The 18,824-nt window shown below is 35.4% G+C and overlaps 1 long non-coding RNA gene across 3 annotated transcripts in view; it reads left to right on the forward strand.

Moving 5' to 3' along the window:
• LOC112655343 (uncharacterized) overlaps positions 1-18,824 on the forward strand; it is a 211,118-nt gene that overhangs the window by 111,033 nt on the left and 81,261 nt on the right. The gene's annotated exons all lie outside the window — the stretch shown is intronic.

Genomic DNA, 18,824 nt, shown 5'->3' on the forward strand with positions numbered 1-18,824 from the left:
TTCCATTTAATGTTCTCCGTGATCTCTATGAAAAGAATTACCATTTCCACGTTTTGAAGTTAAGTAGTGTCTTCAGGATGACATGGAGTATGGAATATAGTGTTAGAGTTGAACCTGGGCCTTTCTGATTCCAAACTCCATACCATTCTCACTATCCCAGTGCTTCCCAAGCTGCCTATATTACAGGACATTTTGTTTTTGCTTTTCTGTCAAAGACTAGTTCACGGTCCATCTCCGCACAGTCAGTAGGAAACTCCTGCTGTATGCAACCCATGCAAGTTCAAGGACATACAAACTATTCTAGCCCCTGTTCAATGAGAAGAATTCACTGACCACAGGCTTAGATGTCATGACAATGTCAAAATGCTAGGAAGGTTTTTAAAACTTATAATCTTTGTACTTGCTGCATTCTGGTACCAATAACTTGCGGAGCAGCCCCAGTCTACAGAACACACTTGGTGTCACCCGGCACTAGAAAATATTGCTACAGCCTAATTTATCATCTGCTTTATAAAAGGCCACACATTATAATTGAATTAAAAGCATGGAAGTTAGGATTCTGCCTTTATGTGAAGTAAACCTAATACAAAATGGTCATTCAAAGCTTTTGTAGGAATAAATTATTCCCTGAGGAACGAGCTTGATAAGTAATAAACATGGAAGGCCATTGTTTGTTCTCTGTTAGGCGGAGGAAAACTAATTTCACAGTTTGTTCTAGCTGAATGTTTGGCATTTGTTATGTTTATTCTTATCCTGTGTGGTGGATATTTAGTCTTCCCCTTGGAAAATTACTCTTTATTTAATGAGATATTTTACCTAGTCCATTTATAAATAAAGCAGCCATACTGAAATGATTCAGATTACTGAGGTTCTCATCTTACATCTGACTTCCTTCTTGGCTGATCTACCAGTTTACATGGCTTGGTTACCTTCCCAAATTACCTTGCCAGGAATACTCTACAAGGTTTTCCCTATGGAAACTATATTAAAGCTTTAATAATTCAGCAATTTTGACACCTTCCCACCTTTCCCAAAGACATTCTTCCATGAAGAACATTAAAAAATATCCCTCTAATATCAGCATAAGCAGTATAGGAATGATCCCTGGGGATTAAAAGTAATGTCTTTCACTAATTAGAAAGACACTTAATATTCATCTCCAGATTGATTCTTTTCAATATGTTCTGACCTAAACGACACGCATATATAGTGTGTTGCTATAAATAAATTTATTCTGTAGCGAAAGCAATGTGCATGTCCCTTTTTTTGTGAGTTTTCCTGTTGGTAATAAATAATAGAGGGAGAGGTTCTGTATAACAGTATATCTTTATTAAGATATACATATGACTTCTATAAATAGTGTGATAATTGATCTTTTTGGTAATCACCAGATCACCATTATTTTGACCTATTGTGAAAGTTCTGAATTTGGAGGATAAGGACACAATTAGCCATTGTTTTTTCAGGAGATAGTAATCAAAATATTTTGGACTTGCCTAAATCATCATTTGGACTAATGAAAGACTTAAGGAGTAACAAAGAAAAATATCTGAGAACATCATCTGCTTGGCTAAATGGTAGGGAAGAAAAAGGTAATAAAATAGATCGATAAATGGAAAATAGGCAAAACTAATCCAATTTCAACATGTTTTGTGTAAGAGAAGTGCTGAGGTCTCTGTCCTATGCAGGATATATCTCATGGTTGTGGTTGTCATCCTATAGTTGGTGGCTTTAGATGGTTTGGAACCACATCTCTCTGCATGATTCTGCACAGCCAAGCATACATAGTTCTGAAAGCTATTTTCTACTGATTCCTACTACTTGTAGAAACAATTTGTATCTAACTTTTAGGTCTATATTTGTTTCATAGGGCTGTGATTACAGAGTACTATAAACTGGGTAGTTTAAAACAACAGACATTTATTGTTTCACAGGTCCAGAGCCTAGAAGTCTGAAATCAGGGTGTCAGTGGGACTATATTCTAACACCTGTAGGAACAATTCTTCGTGGCTCCATTCTCACTTCTAGTGAGAACCCCAGAAATCTTTGGGGTTCTTTGGCGGGCAACTACATCACTGTATTCTCTGCCTTCAGGGACACATGGCGTTCTATGACCACCTTTCCTAAGGCTGTCACTTATATAGGATTAGAGGCCGCCCTACTCCTCTAAGGTCTCATCTTAACTAATTACATCTGCACAATTCTATTTTGAAATAAAATTCTGAAGTAATGAGGGTAACATCAATATATCTTTTTTTGGGAAACACAGTCCTATTCCTAACAAGGGGTGAATTGCATTTTTGTAATTTCAGATGAATATTCTGGCTAAAGAAGCATTTTCTAGTGTTAAGCAAATATTTGTTGAAGCCTATAGAATATTCTGAATGCATGTACACACACATATTCATTACAACATTACCAATCTATGCTTTCTGATTTATTCTATTTGTAAATCATAAATGACCTTGATAAAGCTTGGGTGATTCTTCCCAAGGTGAAATTTGGAGCCAAGGATCCAGGTAGAACTTTCGTTGCACATTATCTATGTTCCGAACACTGCACTAGCCACATTCCTTATCCTATTTCATTCTTACAAAAACACAAGAAGGTAGTATAATCAAATTCTATAGTAGAGGAAAACATGACCTAGATATAATAAGTTAACTTGTCTTAGAGAGTTATATGGATGGCCCAGCATTCAGACTCTACCATACAACATTTTAATTCCCTGAGACCAGAGAGAAAGTGGGAAGAGAAGGTGAAGAAATTGTACCTGACATGATAGGTAGGTTTTTAATTTTTTCCAGCAAAGTTTGAAGTGCTATAACCTACCAAAGCCAGTAACTTCGTAGGTCGCTCAACATTGCTCATAGCACAGCAACTGCCACATTTTCTTAATTCATCATTGAAATATGCTGATAACTTTTATTTACATGGTAATAAATTACCTTAATTTAACTTCTAATAACAGAATTGAATAAGGTTAATTGAGGTCCCAGAGCACATATAAAGACTTAGAGAGACCTAAACACCAAAACCTTTACTGCACCCAAAGCAGTGAACGTACAGCAGAGCCAGGGATAGGATCATGATGGCTGTATAATTACAACTGTGTACTAGTAATTATTTCAACAAGCCTTTTGACTGTCTAATCAGAAACTGTCAGTATGTCAGAAGTTGGTTGTACTATATGGCCTTCAGAGTAAGCTAGCTAATGGCATAATCTTTATAATTACTGTTGTGGCTATTGTAGCAGATCAACACAGCCCTTGGTCTCCAAGCACTCTGCATGCTACTTAGTCTCATTACTTGCTGCATGTACACATTGCATGCTACTTACCAAAGATTCTGGATTACTCACTCCCAGTTTTTTAGCAGCAAAAGAGTTACCTCAAATCTCTGAGCAATCCAATTTCAGGACCTCTTTTAAAGGTCCACTTGTGGGGGCCACCCCTAGCACCATTTACTGTATTTGGTCATTATTATAGTAGGAAACGATGTAGTCTAAGTAGGTAATTTGAGAATGCTTTTTGCACACATTTGGACAGAGTATGGGAAATTACGAGATGTGGAGCAGTATGCCAGGACTAGAAATAGAGGACTATCATAACGAGTAGGCTTGAAAGAGCAAGGGCAAAGGGCAGTTAACGTAACATGGGAAGTAAGAGAGCTGTGTCTAGAAGATCACATAACAGATCCTGGGATCTTTACATTTTTTTAATAGATTTTATTTACTTATTCATGAGAGACACAGAGAGAAGCAAAGACACAGGCAGAGGGAGGAGCAGGCCCCCTGCAGGAGCCCGATATGAGACTTGATCCCAGAACTCTGGGATCACATCCTGAGCTGAAGGCAGACACTCAATCACTGAGCCACCCAGGTGTCTCAGATCCCGGGATCGTTAGTTAAAGGATATAATAGCTCACACAGAACCCAACAAGGGAGTAAGAGAGGATGGAAAAAAAAAATGACCTCACTTTCCTTTTCCCCTCAAATCTTCTGTTGGTCAAATCCAACCAGAAGCTGGTAAACAAGGGATGTAATTCAAACAAGTTAGCCACCCATGGCACAGAACAGGACAGGGAAAGATGAAAATACATCTTCAGGCCACAGAGAAGATATACAGTACACACTTGCCAACAAAGTCCAAGTCCTTGTGTCTTTTCCTTGTACTTAAAAGCCTTTTAAGAGATTACTCAATATTCTCATATTTTTAATTTCTAGTATCTCGGAGGATCTCAGAGCTTGCGGTAATCCTAGCTTATACTTCGGGACCCTTCATTATTTTTTCCCTCCTCCCCTAAAATCTCATTAGAAGCACCTGCTCTCAGGTATCCCTCATGGATACTGTCAGCCATCGCTCACTAATGCAGATGTATATTAACCTCTGGATCGTTGAAGATTTTAGTACATGCCTTGCTGTCCTAATGTCTGCACTACTGCTGTTATGATTTCAGAATTCAGCATTTAACACTGACCTTCAATTTCTTTCTTTCTTTCTTTCTTTCTTTCTTTCTTTCTTTCTTTCTTTCTTTCTTTCTTTCTTTCTTTCTTCTTTCTTTCTTCTTTCTTTTTCAATTTCTTAACCTCCTGAATCCCAACCACCTTTTTCGCATGGTTGTAACTAGACTTTTTTCTTCACTGATCACTACCTCATCTCCAGCATATCAATCATGCTAATTTCAAGTACCTTGCTCTTCAACTAATCTTTTCTATATTCCCAGCTCATTTTCTCTAATACTTTTATTCCTATAACTCTTCAGATTCACTAGCCCACTTTTCTCCTGTGCCAGTCCTTTTGTATATCACATCCTATATCCTGTCACTATAATTACTTCCTTGCACACACCCTCTTCTTCTTCTATACTCCTATTGTACTTATGCAGAATAATCTTTATCCTATTGAGCATAATTCTGTATATTCACACTATACTTCTGTCCAAACATCTGCATGTGACTAGAATAGGACATGCAGCATGCTGATAGTATCCCTTGAAATTTATGATCACAAATTTCAAGTGGACTCTCAGCTCTGCCAAGCAGAGCTACCACATTATCCTACTGTATTATCTTAGTGAAGTCACTTTCCCACTCTGTAAGACTTATGCTTCACACCTTCAACTCACCCCTCGACTCTCTGACATCTTCTTTTTCTTTCTGAACTTCAGCTGATGCCTTTGGATTTTTTTTAAATAAAATATTGAAACAATCAGAAATATTGTCTTTTTCTTTTCTGCCTAAATCAACATTTAGCACACATCTGCATTCACATATTGTGTCTTTCATCTTACAATTGTTGAACTGCCCCTGTAGGGATCTAAGTCCAACACTTTCATCTATGCATTGAATTCCATCTCCTCTTGTCTTCTCAAAGACATTGCTTCCACAATCCTTTCCCCTTTGTTCTTTGTTGTAAATGTTTCCTTCTTTATTGGACTTTAGAGGAAACGAATACCTTCTGTTGTTCCTTATCTCCCTTAAACCACTGTTTCTCTCCTCTGCTTTTTTATAATAAAATAATACCTCAAAAGACTTGCCTAGAATCACTGTCTCCATTCTCTTACCCTCCTTTCCTCTTGAGCCTGTGCCAACCAAGTTGTCTCTTTTATCTCTCCACTTAAATTTCCCTTGTCAGCATCTGTATTCCATAAGTGCTAAGTTCAATGAGCATTTCACAGTCCCCATCATACACAACTTCTCACCCACATTTGATCTTTTTTGAATTGGTTTAATCTTTTGCCTCTGGGTACAATAGAACCTCCTGGTTCTCCTGTAACTTCAGGGTCTGATCTTCCTCAGATCTTCCTTGTTCCTGAATGCTGCAGTCCCACAAGATCCCATCCTAAGACCTCTCCTTTTCCCTATTCAAATTCTTTAGATTATTTCATCCACTCTCATGGCCATCTATTCACTGATGATTCTTAGATAATATACATTGCAACTCTGATCTCTAGACCTCATGTCAATTCCTGCTGATCCTACCCCTAAACCATTCCTTATCAGTTTAGCCCTGGGTACTGCTGGGAAACAGTGCTACCATCCGTTCAGTTGTCCAGGCCAAATTCCTCTCTTCTCCCAGAATCCACACTTAAAACTGTAGCATTTCCTTTTAGCTTTAGCTTAAAAATTTCCCAGATATGATCATTTATTGACACCTACATGGCCTTCAGCTCTTAAAATTTACCTAGTCCTTACCTGGACTACTGAAATACATAGTTTACTCATATTCCTTTTTTATCCCGTGTTCTCTATATTCTATTCTCCACCCAGCAGTCAGAAAAATCTTAGAATGTCCATCAGATCTTATTACTTCCTTATTCAAAACCTCCGTGTATTTCCCATCATAGTATGGTAAAGTGTAAATACATCACTATAACTGCCAATCTTACCTTCAACCATTCTCCCTAAGCTCACTGCTCCTTGGAGTTTTTGCAGGTCATGAGCATACCAACCTCTAACCTGACTCACAGCCTTTGACTTGTCCTTCTCTTTCTTGTGAATATTTTTTTCTTAGATAGTAACTTATCTCCTCCCTTTATTCAGAACACTACTCAAATATTAGTCTTCAGAGAGACCTTTCCAAACCAGCCCCTCTAATAGAGCCATCTTCTCAATTTATAAAAATTAAAATCTAGGATGTTTTTGACCAAAAGGATTAGCTATGCTCTTTTCCAACCATCCAAGAAGGATAAGTCAACAAGGATTATGACATTGAAGTAGAATGATTATTTTTATTCTGAAGAGTTGGAATCAGTCTTAGATCTAATTTGTCATACTTTAAAATGCCACATGAAGAACCGAAGGACATGTATTTCAATGACCTACATAATCATTAATGAATGGTAATTATAAAAACTAAGATTGTGCTGCATATTTTGTGAAATCCAAAAACCACAGCTTCAATTGCTGTGACATCAGAGCTATGTTGCCACTGATTTAAATTTTGCTGTTTTAGGTCCAAGCCATGTTTCAAAGGAATAGAATATTTCTCCTCGGGTCTTAGTTTTACTTCCAAAGGCAATCAAAGTACTGAAGCATTTATGAATGGATTAGAAGTATCAACCATCAATCATTGTCAGAATCTTATCAACTAGGAAACTAATTCCCCCAAAACATATTTTTGTTGAAATACTATTAGAATTGAGTCTTATATCAAAATAGCAGACATGAAAAATATGTCCACTTTTGAAACCGCAGGAACACAAGCAATGTGTCTTACTCTGCAGTTGTACTAAACATTGATTCAGCTGCCAGATGCAAGGTTCACTTAATCTGGGGATGCTTAGTGCAAAAATAATGAGGCTATTACTTTTTTAGCTTTGCCTCCAATCCAATAAAGAGAGTATTATTTTCTACTGTCAGGTGTCTTGTTATTAGATCACTAACATTTTCAAAATCATTCTGCATAAAGATGAGGTTAAAGCAATTCACACATAGCCACAAAACTTTCCCTTTTTAATATATGAGGGACAATAATGAAAGTTTATCAGAAGTATTTTCTCTCCCCATTTTGATGCCAGTTTTCTCATTTCATGACTACATAGTCACAGTTATTATAATACAAATGAATGTATACTTTAAAAAGGAGAAATAAGAACATACACAACCTATATCAGATGTCCATGAGTATAAAACAGGGAAAATAGATTTTGAAAATATAATGCCTATGAAGCTCCAAGCTAGGGAGATGAAGAATTGTCTAGCCAACAAGAATGTATATTTGAATCATCTTACATTTCAGAAAATGTTACCCAGCACAAATCCATGAGACAAAACTTTGTTAAATCTATTTTTTTAACTTTTTTCAATAACACATTTGGGATGAGAGCACTTTTATTAGAGATCTGAGTCTGTAAATCATCACTGAAAATATGACTCTCTATGCTTTGTGCTCCTATTCTATCCTTTACCTCAGCCAGAATATCCTGGACGTATGATGTGCACTCAAGGACAACTTGCTGATTACCTACTACTTTGTCACCCAAAATAAATTTCAACAACAAAAGGTGATCTAGTAGAGTGTTGTTTCTCTAAGTGCAATTCATAAAGCATTAATGACATTATTAAGAGACTTTATGTGGTATGATGACCCACTATTACGGTTTCATTTAAAATTTTTCATATATGTTTAAATGTATTGGAATACTCATCTATCCTATTATTTCATAGATATTAAACTATGTATATTTACTAAATATCAAAAGTGACTCATTTAAGAAAATTAAAGTTTATTAAAGGTCATATTAGTTTGCATAAATGGCACAAATAAAAGGCATTCTCCTTCTCTTTACTGCACCAGTGTTGGTCAGGATTGAATTATATTCAAATCAACTCATTCAATGGCATTTTGTGAACCCCTAATCATTGTCAATTATTGTTGTAAAAGCAGAATTGTACCTATCCTTAAGGAGTTTAGAGTCTAAGATAAAAGAGAGGTAAGTATATATTTGAGTGTATCAAGAATTCTAAGAGATAACTAAACATAGTAGTTTGAAAGAACTAGAAATACCCAATTGGAAGACCTTTAGAAAGGCTTTCTGGGAGAGGTAGCAATGAAGGGAAACTTGAAACATAGATTCTCACATTTGGGATAAGACAAGAAAGATGTATTCCAGGCAGTAAATGGCAAAATAAAGCACTTACAATCATTCTCAAAGAGAGGAAAGTCATCTTTAAATACTACACTGGGGTCAGGGTGATTAAATGTAGTATATTTCTAGAGGAAACCACGGAAATGACACTACACTTATTAGAATGGATTTTTTCTTAACCAAGATTTTGCACTGACCTTATTTTACTTATTTGGGATCTATCTCATCTTTGACTACAGAGGCGTTTTTAAACATGAATGACTCATTTGAAATCTATACTTGGAAATGTCATATTTTCTAAGACTCAACAGGGATTTTCTATATTTTTAAAGATCAATTTCTAGGGGAAAGGGTTTTATATATAAAACCTAATCCCTTGACATACTACACAAAGACAAAAATCCTTTAGAATTCATGATGCTTATTGCTAGTTCTGACATTTCTATCTTCAAAGGTGGCTTCCTTAATCATGGTTCAATAATAGGACTCAGTTCATCACCAGGTAATTTTTAATTACAGGGACATTAAGAAAACTCCTCTTAATATTAAGCTGTGGAGTTTACAACAAAAATACTTAACAATAAACTGCTAATCAGTGGATTTATTTCTTACCTTGATATAATTTTTCTATGGCAGTATCCTGGGTAAACAGAGAGATTATGTAGATTTTAAACTAAATTGCAATTCATTAATAACACATTTAATTTGTAATAATATCTTATAAATGTAATACATTAGTACATTGGATATACAGAGAGTATAGATTTTTTAGGAAAATGTATTGAATTGAAATTCTCCTGGGATTATTTCTACCTGGATACCCCACCCAACAGCAGAAGTTGACAGGCAATGATGCTAGAACATGTTCTACAGAGCTTGAAATATTGAGTAGAATTGATGGACTCAAAATAATTCCTTTCACTGCTTATTATCCTGAGACATTCTTACCCAAATTATGTTTTGAGGAGCAGTTGTTCTTGGTAACATTAATCAGAATTTCAAATAATTTGTTAGATATTATATACAATAAGGATCTGAAGATTTCTAAAGTTTATTATATCATTATTTTACATATACAGGGAAGGGTACACATTAAGATTCTCATTCTGTCTTCCTCAATGAAAATTTTTAGATAGATAGATAGATTTTAATTTGTGTCTTTCATCCTTTGAACAATTTGTGAAAGATACTACTAACATATTTAATTGACTGCAGCTTTTTATTCATCCTAAAATTTAGAAATCATCAACAGGCAAAAGAACCAGCCAAACAAAATTTAAGTATAAAAGTAGGTGTTTGTTTGTTTTGAGAATTCATTTCTCTTAAATAATCTTTAAACTCTATCAAAGACGGACAAGTTTAAGATAAAATATGGGTTAGAAATTCAGGAAGGATACTGGATAATAGAAATGCAAATAAAGTGAACCTAGCAATAACACTAGTGAGAGTAGTTTGAAATGACAGTGCATAATTTTCTACTTTTGTGTAGGGAAGGGAAGAATATAAGAATACACGTTTGACTTCTCTGTATTTGCACAAAGAAAAACTGAAAATCTACACCTATAACTAATAAAACTATTATCTCTGGGGAATCAAGGACAGGACAGTGGAAAGGGACAAGGTTGGAACAATTCTTCTTGAAGTATAGATTTTATAGTTTAATTTTGAATCACATGGATGTTTCAAGTTAAATGTAAAAATTAAAAAAACACTGATGCACTTTAAAATGCAAGCAATTTCTTTAGTTATTCATAAGAGTTCAATATTGAAATACATAATGGTACATCAGTGTTCAGAATTGCTAAGAGAGCAATAGATAAAAAGAGGGAAAGAAAAGAGAAGAAATTGGTACAATGTTTGTGGAGCAAACATTACTAATTTAGGGAGGAATGCAACTATGAATTCTTGTTGAATATATGAGAGTTTGCAGTGGTTCATGGTAAATGGACAGTCACACACAAGCATAGCAGACATCAGATGAATGACAAATAATATAATGAATTAAGGGGACACACTGATGGAAACTATTCCCCTTCTACAGACATTTGGGCAGTGAAGTTTTTGAACTGACATATTCCTCGAAGAACTGATGTAAAAGATGAATATTCTTTCTAGGAGGAGAAAACGCACATATACACATACACAAAATTGTGTTAAAACTTAGCACTGAAGTCCATGCATGGATCTCTGGGCACAAGCCTCCGCATTTTAATTTTAATAATTTTAATTTTAATTTTAATATTTTAAAAAAAGATTTTATTTATTTATTCATGAGAGACACAGAGAGAGAGGCAGAGACACTGGCAGAGGCAGAGGGAGAAGCAGGCTCCATGCAGGGAGCCTGATGCAGGACCCGATCCCAGATCTCCAGGATCACGCCCTGGGTCGAAGGCAGACACTTAACTGCTGAACCACCCAGGCGTCCACCTCCACATTTTAATAGATAAAAGTAGACACTAAGTCAAAGCAAACATGGACTAATTCTCAGCACTGCCATTGTGGCTAAGTGACCTTGAAAATATGACTTAATCTTTCTGAGCCTCCATCTTCTTATCTTGAAAATGAAATTTCTGACCTCTCTGCTAATAGCATAAAGGGAAAATTCAATAAATATTAAAAATTAATTATAATTATGATTCCTATAATATGATGGCTGTCAAAATAGGATTAGAAATTCCACAGCTGAATGAAAAGATAGTTTGCCAAATCACATTACAGTAGCTGATACATTCTATTTCAACAGTTTGGGGACAAACTGGGATTCCTTCTGATATTCAGGTGTAAGGGCTGTCATAGAATGGAATGTTTTTTCATTTCCCTATGCAAGTAATTTTCCTGTCATCATAATTTCAGGGAAACTAGACAGCATCCTCCATGCACTGGTGTTAGGCATTGGCTTTAGCCAGGGCTTCACTTGTTTCAAGGAGTGGAAACAGTAGAGTTCACTCAGTCAGGGAAAGAACTCCATTTTCTGGGGTTTTGTTTCTATTACAGTCATATGGAGAGGTTGATGGTCTGACTATCTAACTGGGTTCTTGAGGCACATGCCAACTTTGAGAGTCTGGAAGTAGTTTCTAAGAGTGCAAAGAACAGTGTAGGTTGAGAACATTTGTTGAGTCGGTGTTATTTTGAATGTTATAAAAATATATGATTATATGGAATCACAATTTTTGTGTCACTGGTAGCTTCAAGATATGAGGTGCACTAGTAAAGAACAGTATGCTAAGCTGTCCTTTCTTTGAAGGGGAGGTGAAAATTATATCCCGTTGGAATAATGCAAAGATTAATCAAAAAGCTGTCAACTTTGCCTAACATCTTAAACCATTGGGATTTTTTTCCTATTAAGATAATATCAGTTTCTAACAAGGCAAAGACTTAGAAAAACCCACTAACCATTAGTCTAACAATATTTTTGCAGTCTTTGGCTCACTTGGTGTAATTATATAAGAAGAAAATGAAAATAAGTTGAAAAATCAAATTCAGCATAAGCTGAACATTTGCTTCTTGCTTCATCCCATCAGGGAATTTGCTCTACTTGTTGCTCTGATCTCATCCTACCTCCTTGATGGTTTTCAAAGATAAGCTAACAATATTGAACTTAATATTTTGTGGTTTCAATCATGCAGGTCATTGGATGGCTATATATTTGGTATAAAAAACATGAGTAATAATCATATTTCATTCAATTTCTGTCCCACCAAACTATTAGTCTTTGGGGAAAAAAAAAAATAAACGTCTGAGATTTAAACAAGTTAACAAATTGATGACATGCATTCCTGACTAATTAGATGAAGCCCTCCCTCTATATGGCTCTTGACCTTTAATAGCCTTAAAAATATGAACATTAAATCAATAGCTTGCTATCATGCATTTAAAGTGTGCCCTTCACTGTCGCTGAATGTGGCAATTAGGAGGACAGGACTTAAGAACAAGAATGTTTAGCTACAGCTGTTTCATGGACATAAATCATTCAAATCTATTCATTGTCACTTCTAACCTTCCTGAGAATGGCTTCAGTTAGATAAGAATCCATTCTTTTCAAAACCTTCTAGTTCACTTTATTCAGTTAGTCTTGTATAGCGATAATCACATGCCCTGCGTTTATTAGGATACAGTTCAAAGATTTGCTGTGTAGATTTTGCTTTCCCACCCTCAAGCTTCTCTTCATGCAATGGTAGCCACTTTAAGGTTCTTGGATGGGAAAACTATATTCTGAACCTGATCTTGTCCCTAAATCAAAGCCTTTTAGTCCAGTTTTTCTAAAAATAATTTGAAGTCTCAAAACATTTGGTTTCTCCATTGTTTCAGTCCCCTGAATTTACAGAACTTCTGTAACCTTTCACTTCTGCATAATCCTTGCCAGTCCTCCCCTAGCTCATATCTTTTATATAATACTTTACTAAGTGCTTGCAATAGCAACTGATCCTCTTCCCTAAGGTTTTGTTTTTGACCTCTTCTGCAGTGCTATTGAATGAGGAGGAACACGATCTACCTTCCAATCTACCATAAGCAAAAGTTTTACCAAACATGTTGCTACTGCATAACATGAATCATTATCTTTTTCAGTCTCCAATGTTAATTATTTTTCACCAGGTCAATGTTGTATGTTTTAGATTTTATTATGCCACTCCATTTCCAGTACCAATTTCTCTTCTTTTCAGGTTATCTTAGGCTTTGCTGAAGTAACAACGCTTAGAGTTCAGTGACTAAACACGTTAATATTGCATTACATGTCTTGCTCCATGCTACTCCATGTCCAAGCAGGTTGGTACAAGGCTCAGCTTCACAGTCACTTGGTTATCCATGGCAAACCAAGCTCTGCCATATCACAACAGGGGCTACCATCTGAAACTTTAGCTTCTTTGGGATTCTCAGTAGAACTCAGAGTATAGGGAACTGACTCTCCTTTTCTGCGCCTTAGCCCATAAATCGTGCACGATAACTTCTGCTCATGGTCAACGGGTCAGGACTAGCCATTTGGCCCTGTGTAACTGAAGGAAAACAGGGCTAGAAAGGACTATTCATTGAGTAGTGAAGACCTGCCATACTCTAAGTAAAACATACTGACCAATGATTTTGCAATTTTTTCATATGTTTCCTTTGACCTCCATAGTCTTCCATTGGTGACTATAGTTCTTTTGATGTTTTGTTACAATTCTATCTGAATTTTCAGACTTTCCTATAAGTCTCTTATATTCAGTAGAGATTAACTTTATCTTGTTGACTAAAGTCAAAATCTCATCACTCTGGCCATTTTAAAAATGTTTCAATACCCTTAGTTAAATGACAATAACTGATAAAACACAAAATGTTAGCAATATGCGGGTAAAAAAAATAGGGAACTATAGTTTCTAAGCCCTTGAAGCTCTGAAATGACAACTGCCTGCATATAGCATACTCTGAAATATGAACAAAAGGAAATGCATATTGAGAATGGTGGCTGATGTTCATGTTAATAATAGATTACAATGTCTTTTAAAAAGTTTTAAACTTTTGCCTGTCAACTAAAAACACTAAAGTAAAATATTAAAGATACAGGCACCTCTACAATCCATACATAATTAATATTTATGACATATATTATGGTCAGGAATATGCTGTAGATGAATACAGATGGGATTCACAAACCAGCCTGAATCTGGGAAACAAATCTTACTAGAAAGGAAAAGATATCCATGATAATATTGCTTGGAGCTGGACGATGACTAAATTTGTGGTCCAAGTTCAATATCTCAGAGATTGACGTGGAAGGAGGATAGTAACAGTTTTAATATTCAGCAGCTTTGAAGAATGAAGTGCTCTGAATGATTAAGTATTCTGATTAATATGTCTATCATTGGTATTATGTGAGGGATATGATTTTTAAAGAATTAGGGTATGATAGAATATAATTTTTCTCTAGGTAATAGAAATAACTTAATGTTTCTTTGATGATTTGGAAGACACTTAAGGATCTCACAGAACCCACACAATAAACATTGGTCATCATCATTCTGAAGATTTAGATAAATGCTGAGTAACAGATAACTCCACTTAATAAAAGGAATTGTTTTTGGAATAATGCAGGCCACAGTATTCATTCTAATCCTGTCTTCCACTCACAGTGTATCTTTAAGCAATGTATTCTCTCTGAGAAACTTTCCTTGTCATTACCATTGATTACTCTTTTTTAAGTTAATTTAGAATATATTTTGATTGAGTGAATTCCATGCTTACATTACAGTGACACTTAGATTGCTCATCTTTTAATAGTAATTTATTTTGTGTTGTTCTACTTAAACAACCCTGGGTATTTTCTCGGACCAGGAAATGAGTAGCCAGATTTAGCAGATTTGGGGCTGTGGGTCTGAGTCTGTTGAAACTCGTCACATTTAAGACCAATTGTGTTCTGACTTATATCTATGTTCCCTACTGCTCATCTACATATATTCCCCACTTGAAGAAATGAAAGAGATTCTTACTCTTATCATGGTCCACACTTCCTTTTATTCACAGCTTTGTTTCTCAAATACTTTCTTTCCACTAGATTCCTCCCTTTCCTTCCTAGCCTTACCTCATGAAGTTCTATGCATCTTTCAAGGTCAATTTCTAATACGAAGTCCTTCAAGATCTTGCTTTCATTGGATTGTTGAGTGTATGTGGCATCCTAGGTACAATGTAAAGGTGTGAAATGGCAAGATGCACAAGTAAGGTCCTTTCCTTTGGGAAACATACATTGTGGTGGAAGAGAACCTCCTTCCCCCAAGAGATAACTTCAATAAGAGGTGGTGAGTCCAGCAGTAGAAGTGTTAGAAACATTATTTGTTACTTAATTTGAACCCCCAAAGCAGGTTGCTGATGTCCCTCTTATGACAATAATCTTATTCAGTAATGAAGTACAGTGAAAAGAGAAGCTTAATTAAACTGAATTTTAATCCAAGATTTTTCACTTACTTGTGTACTTGTGTTGACATTGAACCAAATACTTAAACAGTCCACTTACTATTTATTTTTAAATTTCTAATCATGGTAAAATACACATAACATAAAATTTACCATCTTAAAAATGTTTAAGTGTACAGGTCATTAGTGTTATGTACACTCACATTATTTTCACCTAATCCCCAGATCTCTTTTCATCTTGTAAACTCAGTATTTTTTTTTAATGAAAGAAACATAAGCAGTTACAGGTTTGTCCAGGAACTGAATAAGATAATAAGTAAAACACCTACTTCAAAACCTGGCATATAGATGATAATATTCAAATGACAGCGTTTTTTTTTTCCTGTTTCTTCTCTACCTCCTCTGTAATGAGACAGCATGTTGTCTGAGTGAACCTATTTCAGATATAGATTGAATCTAAGGCTTATATAACACTTTGTCTGATGTATTGTAACAGGTACTTTGTATATAATCTAATAGAATGAGTGAGCAGACAAATGTGTAAGAAGAGGGGACGGCTAACAAAAAGTAGGCATTTGAAGGATATTCAAATCAGAAATCCCAAATCAGAAGTGTTGCCAATAGAAACCAATGAAAACTATATTAGGGGGAAAAGGCGTATTACACAGATTTTGAAACTGATGCACGGTGAATTAAAGGAAACTCTAGAGCCAGGCCTTGTTTTCCTGTAACACTTCTCTCAAAATAAACACAAACAAACATTAAGTCACAGACAGTCCACGAGTTAAACAATGAGTGAAACTGGGTCATATAGTTAAATGAGTTAAGCTATATGATCTAGGTATTACTAGGTCATAGAGTATCACTATACTGATATACAGGCCTCTCTGCTGCAACTCTAAAACCACCTCATCTCATCCCATTGCCTGTCCCTCTGAAACATTAATTTATATATTATCTAAAATAGTCACAATCTTGACCTTTATTTTTTTTATGCATTACTGTTAAAGGCATCTAAAAAGAATGCTAGTAATCACTACCATTCCCTCCCTCTGCAGAATAATATTAAATATAAAAGAAATAGAAAACACAAGTAATTAATTCTTCCTCTTCCTTTCTTAATAACACCATTGAAATTAAAGCAGAGAAATGCATTTAGGAAATCTCTCAACTTAAAATGCTTCACAGAACTCCAAGTAAGATGTACACGGGGGGACTATTCAAGTTCTGTCCAAATTATTTAATTGTATCTCAGGGCCTTGGTGTATTAAGAAATGTAACAAGGAGGTGGAAATGTATCATAAAATCTGTATTTTAAAGAAGTCTCTAGCTCAGAGTAAATGAAGGGGACTGGGAATCAATTACACTTGGGGATGTAATTTGAATAAATGAAAATGCCAGAATGATTGAAGCTTGTATATTCAGGATGGTGAATGAGTCTCATAGTGGATGACTGCATTTTAATAATGAATACAGGAGGAGAACAAAAGAGAGAGACAGAGAGGAAAAGTATAAAATTACTAATGCAGTAAATATTTTGAGATGAAGTGGTGTGCAATTGCACAAAAGATGTTATGAACGAAAAAGCAAGGATTGCCTTGGATGGAAAATGGAAAGTCCACTTGAATTTGCTGGGCTAATACAGAAACATCTTGAAATGAAAATGTTGGCACTTTTTAAGTCACCCTTTTAAGGAGACATTTTTATACATTAGAATCACGAACAATAGCTCAGTTGAAGATGGACAGCAATGCATTATCGAACTAATGGGCCAGTCCATGTGAAATTGAAAAGTAATTATTCCCTATGAATTTATTTTTTATTTTCACCTCCCCAAACTTATAATATGTCATCAATGGCACATTGGCACCCAAATGTATCTGTCTCACATGCACATATATATGCACACATAGTTTTACTTATATGTGTGCTTATTAATATTTATGCATAAATGTTCTTATTAATAAAAACAACTGTCTTATATGCTCCTTTTGAGGATAAAATGATATCATACATGTAAAGTGCTGAGTAGAATACATGTGAATTGACATGATGTCCGTAAGAAGAAAGATAAAGAGGGAATTTGAATAATATGCAGGAAGACATTTCTGAGTGATATCAAATGTGGCATTACTGTATTTTCAAACTGCTTAAAAGCATAAGTTGAACAAAAATCAATGGCTCCATTAAAGCTTCAGCAGCGCTCCATTTCAAACTAAGTAATACTAATATTCAGATATTTCTTTTCCTCTCTTCTGCAAACTTCCCCTGCTCCCTCTTAGCCAAATTTTGTTTCAGGAACCCAGTACTAACTTGAAAACAACTAAGGAGGCTAGTAGCACTTACACAATTCCTGTAGAAGCCAACTTGATTCTGTCTTTCCTTATAAAATGCCCAGAGCCCCTTCCTTTGGGGAGGCTTGCAGTTTTTGAAGGCCATTGACCGCTGCACCCCACGTTGCCTGGCAAAGCAATAAAAGCTGTTGTTCCTCAAACTCTTTGTGTTATATCTTGCTTCTGAGGCATGGAGATTGGTTTTTGACATTTGAGCTAAATTTACCTCTGGGATTCCTGAAGACCAAGGTCAAAGGAAAATTATCAAGAATCAACTCACTTTCATTGGCAAATAAAAAGAAGCATGACAAGCATGTCCTGTTATAAACTGCATAGAGATACTTTATTATTTTACAAAGGGATTTGAACAAAATAATATGATCCAGAGTACATTGAAGAAAATACACTTGAAACACATATAATTGGGCACAAAGTTTAAAGAGGAAAAAATAGTAAAATAGTTATTGGATCATTTCACCCAGATCTAGGGTAGGCTAAGGAGGTACGAATAATATTACACCTAAACTTCAAGGTAACTGAACTGTCTGGGGGAATAATGGAAATAGAGTCTTTGATGTACTTTGCATACCAAAAGTAGGGTTTATTTTTAGATCTTATTTATTTATTCATGAGAGACACAGGGTGAGAGGCAGAGACACAGACAGAGAGAGAAGCAGGCTCCTCGCAGGGAGCCTGATGTGGGACTTAATTCCAGGACCAGTATAATGCCCTGAGCTGAAGTCAGAGGCTCAACCACTGAGCCACCCAGGCATCCCAAAAGTAGTTTTTTTATTTTATTATTTTTATTTTTTAACTCTTTGAGAAACCTCAACACAGTTAAGATGTGGTATATATATATACACAGTGGAATATTACTCAGCCATTAGAAACAATGAATACCCACTATTTGCTTTGATGTGGATGGAACGGGAGGGTATTATGCTGAGTCAATTGGAGAAGGACAATCATTATATGGTTTCACTCATAAGGGAATATAAAAAATAGTGAAAGGGATTA

This window comes from Canis lupus, chromosome 9, assembly GCF_003254725.2.
Source record: "Canis lupus dingo isolate Sandy chromosome 9, ASM325472v2, whole genome shotgun sequence".
Lineage (NCBI taxonomy): Eukaryota > Metazoa > Chordata > Mammalia > Carnivora > Canidae > Canis > Canis lupus.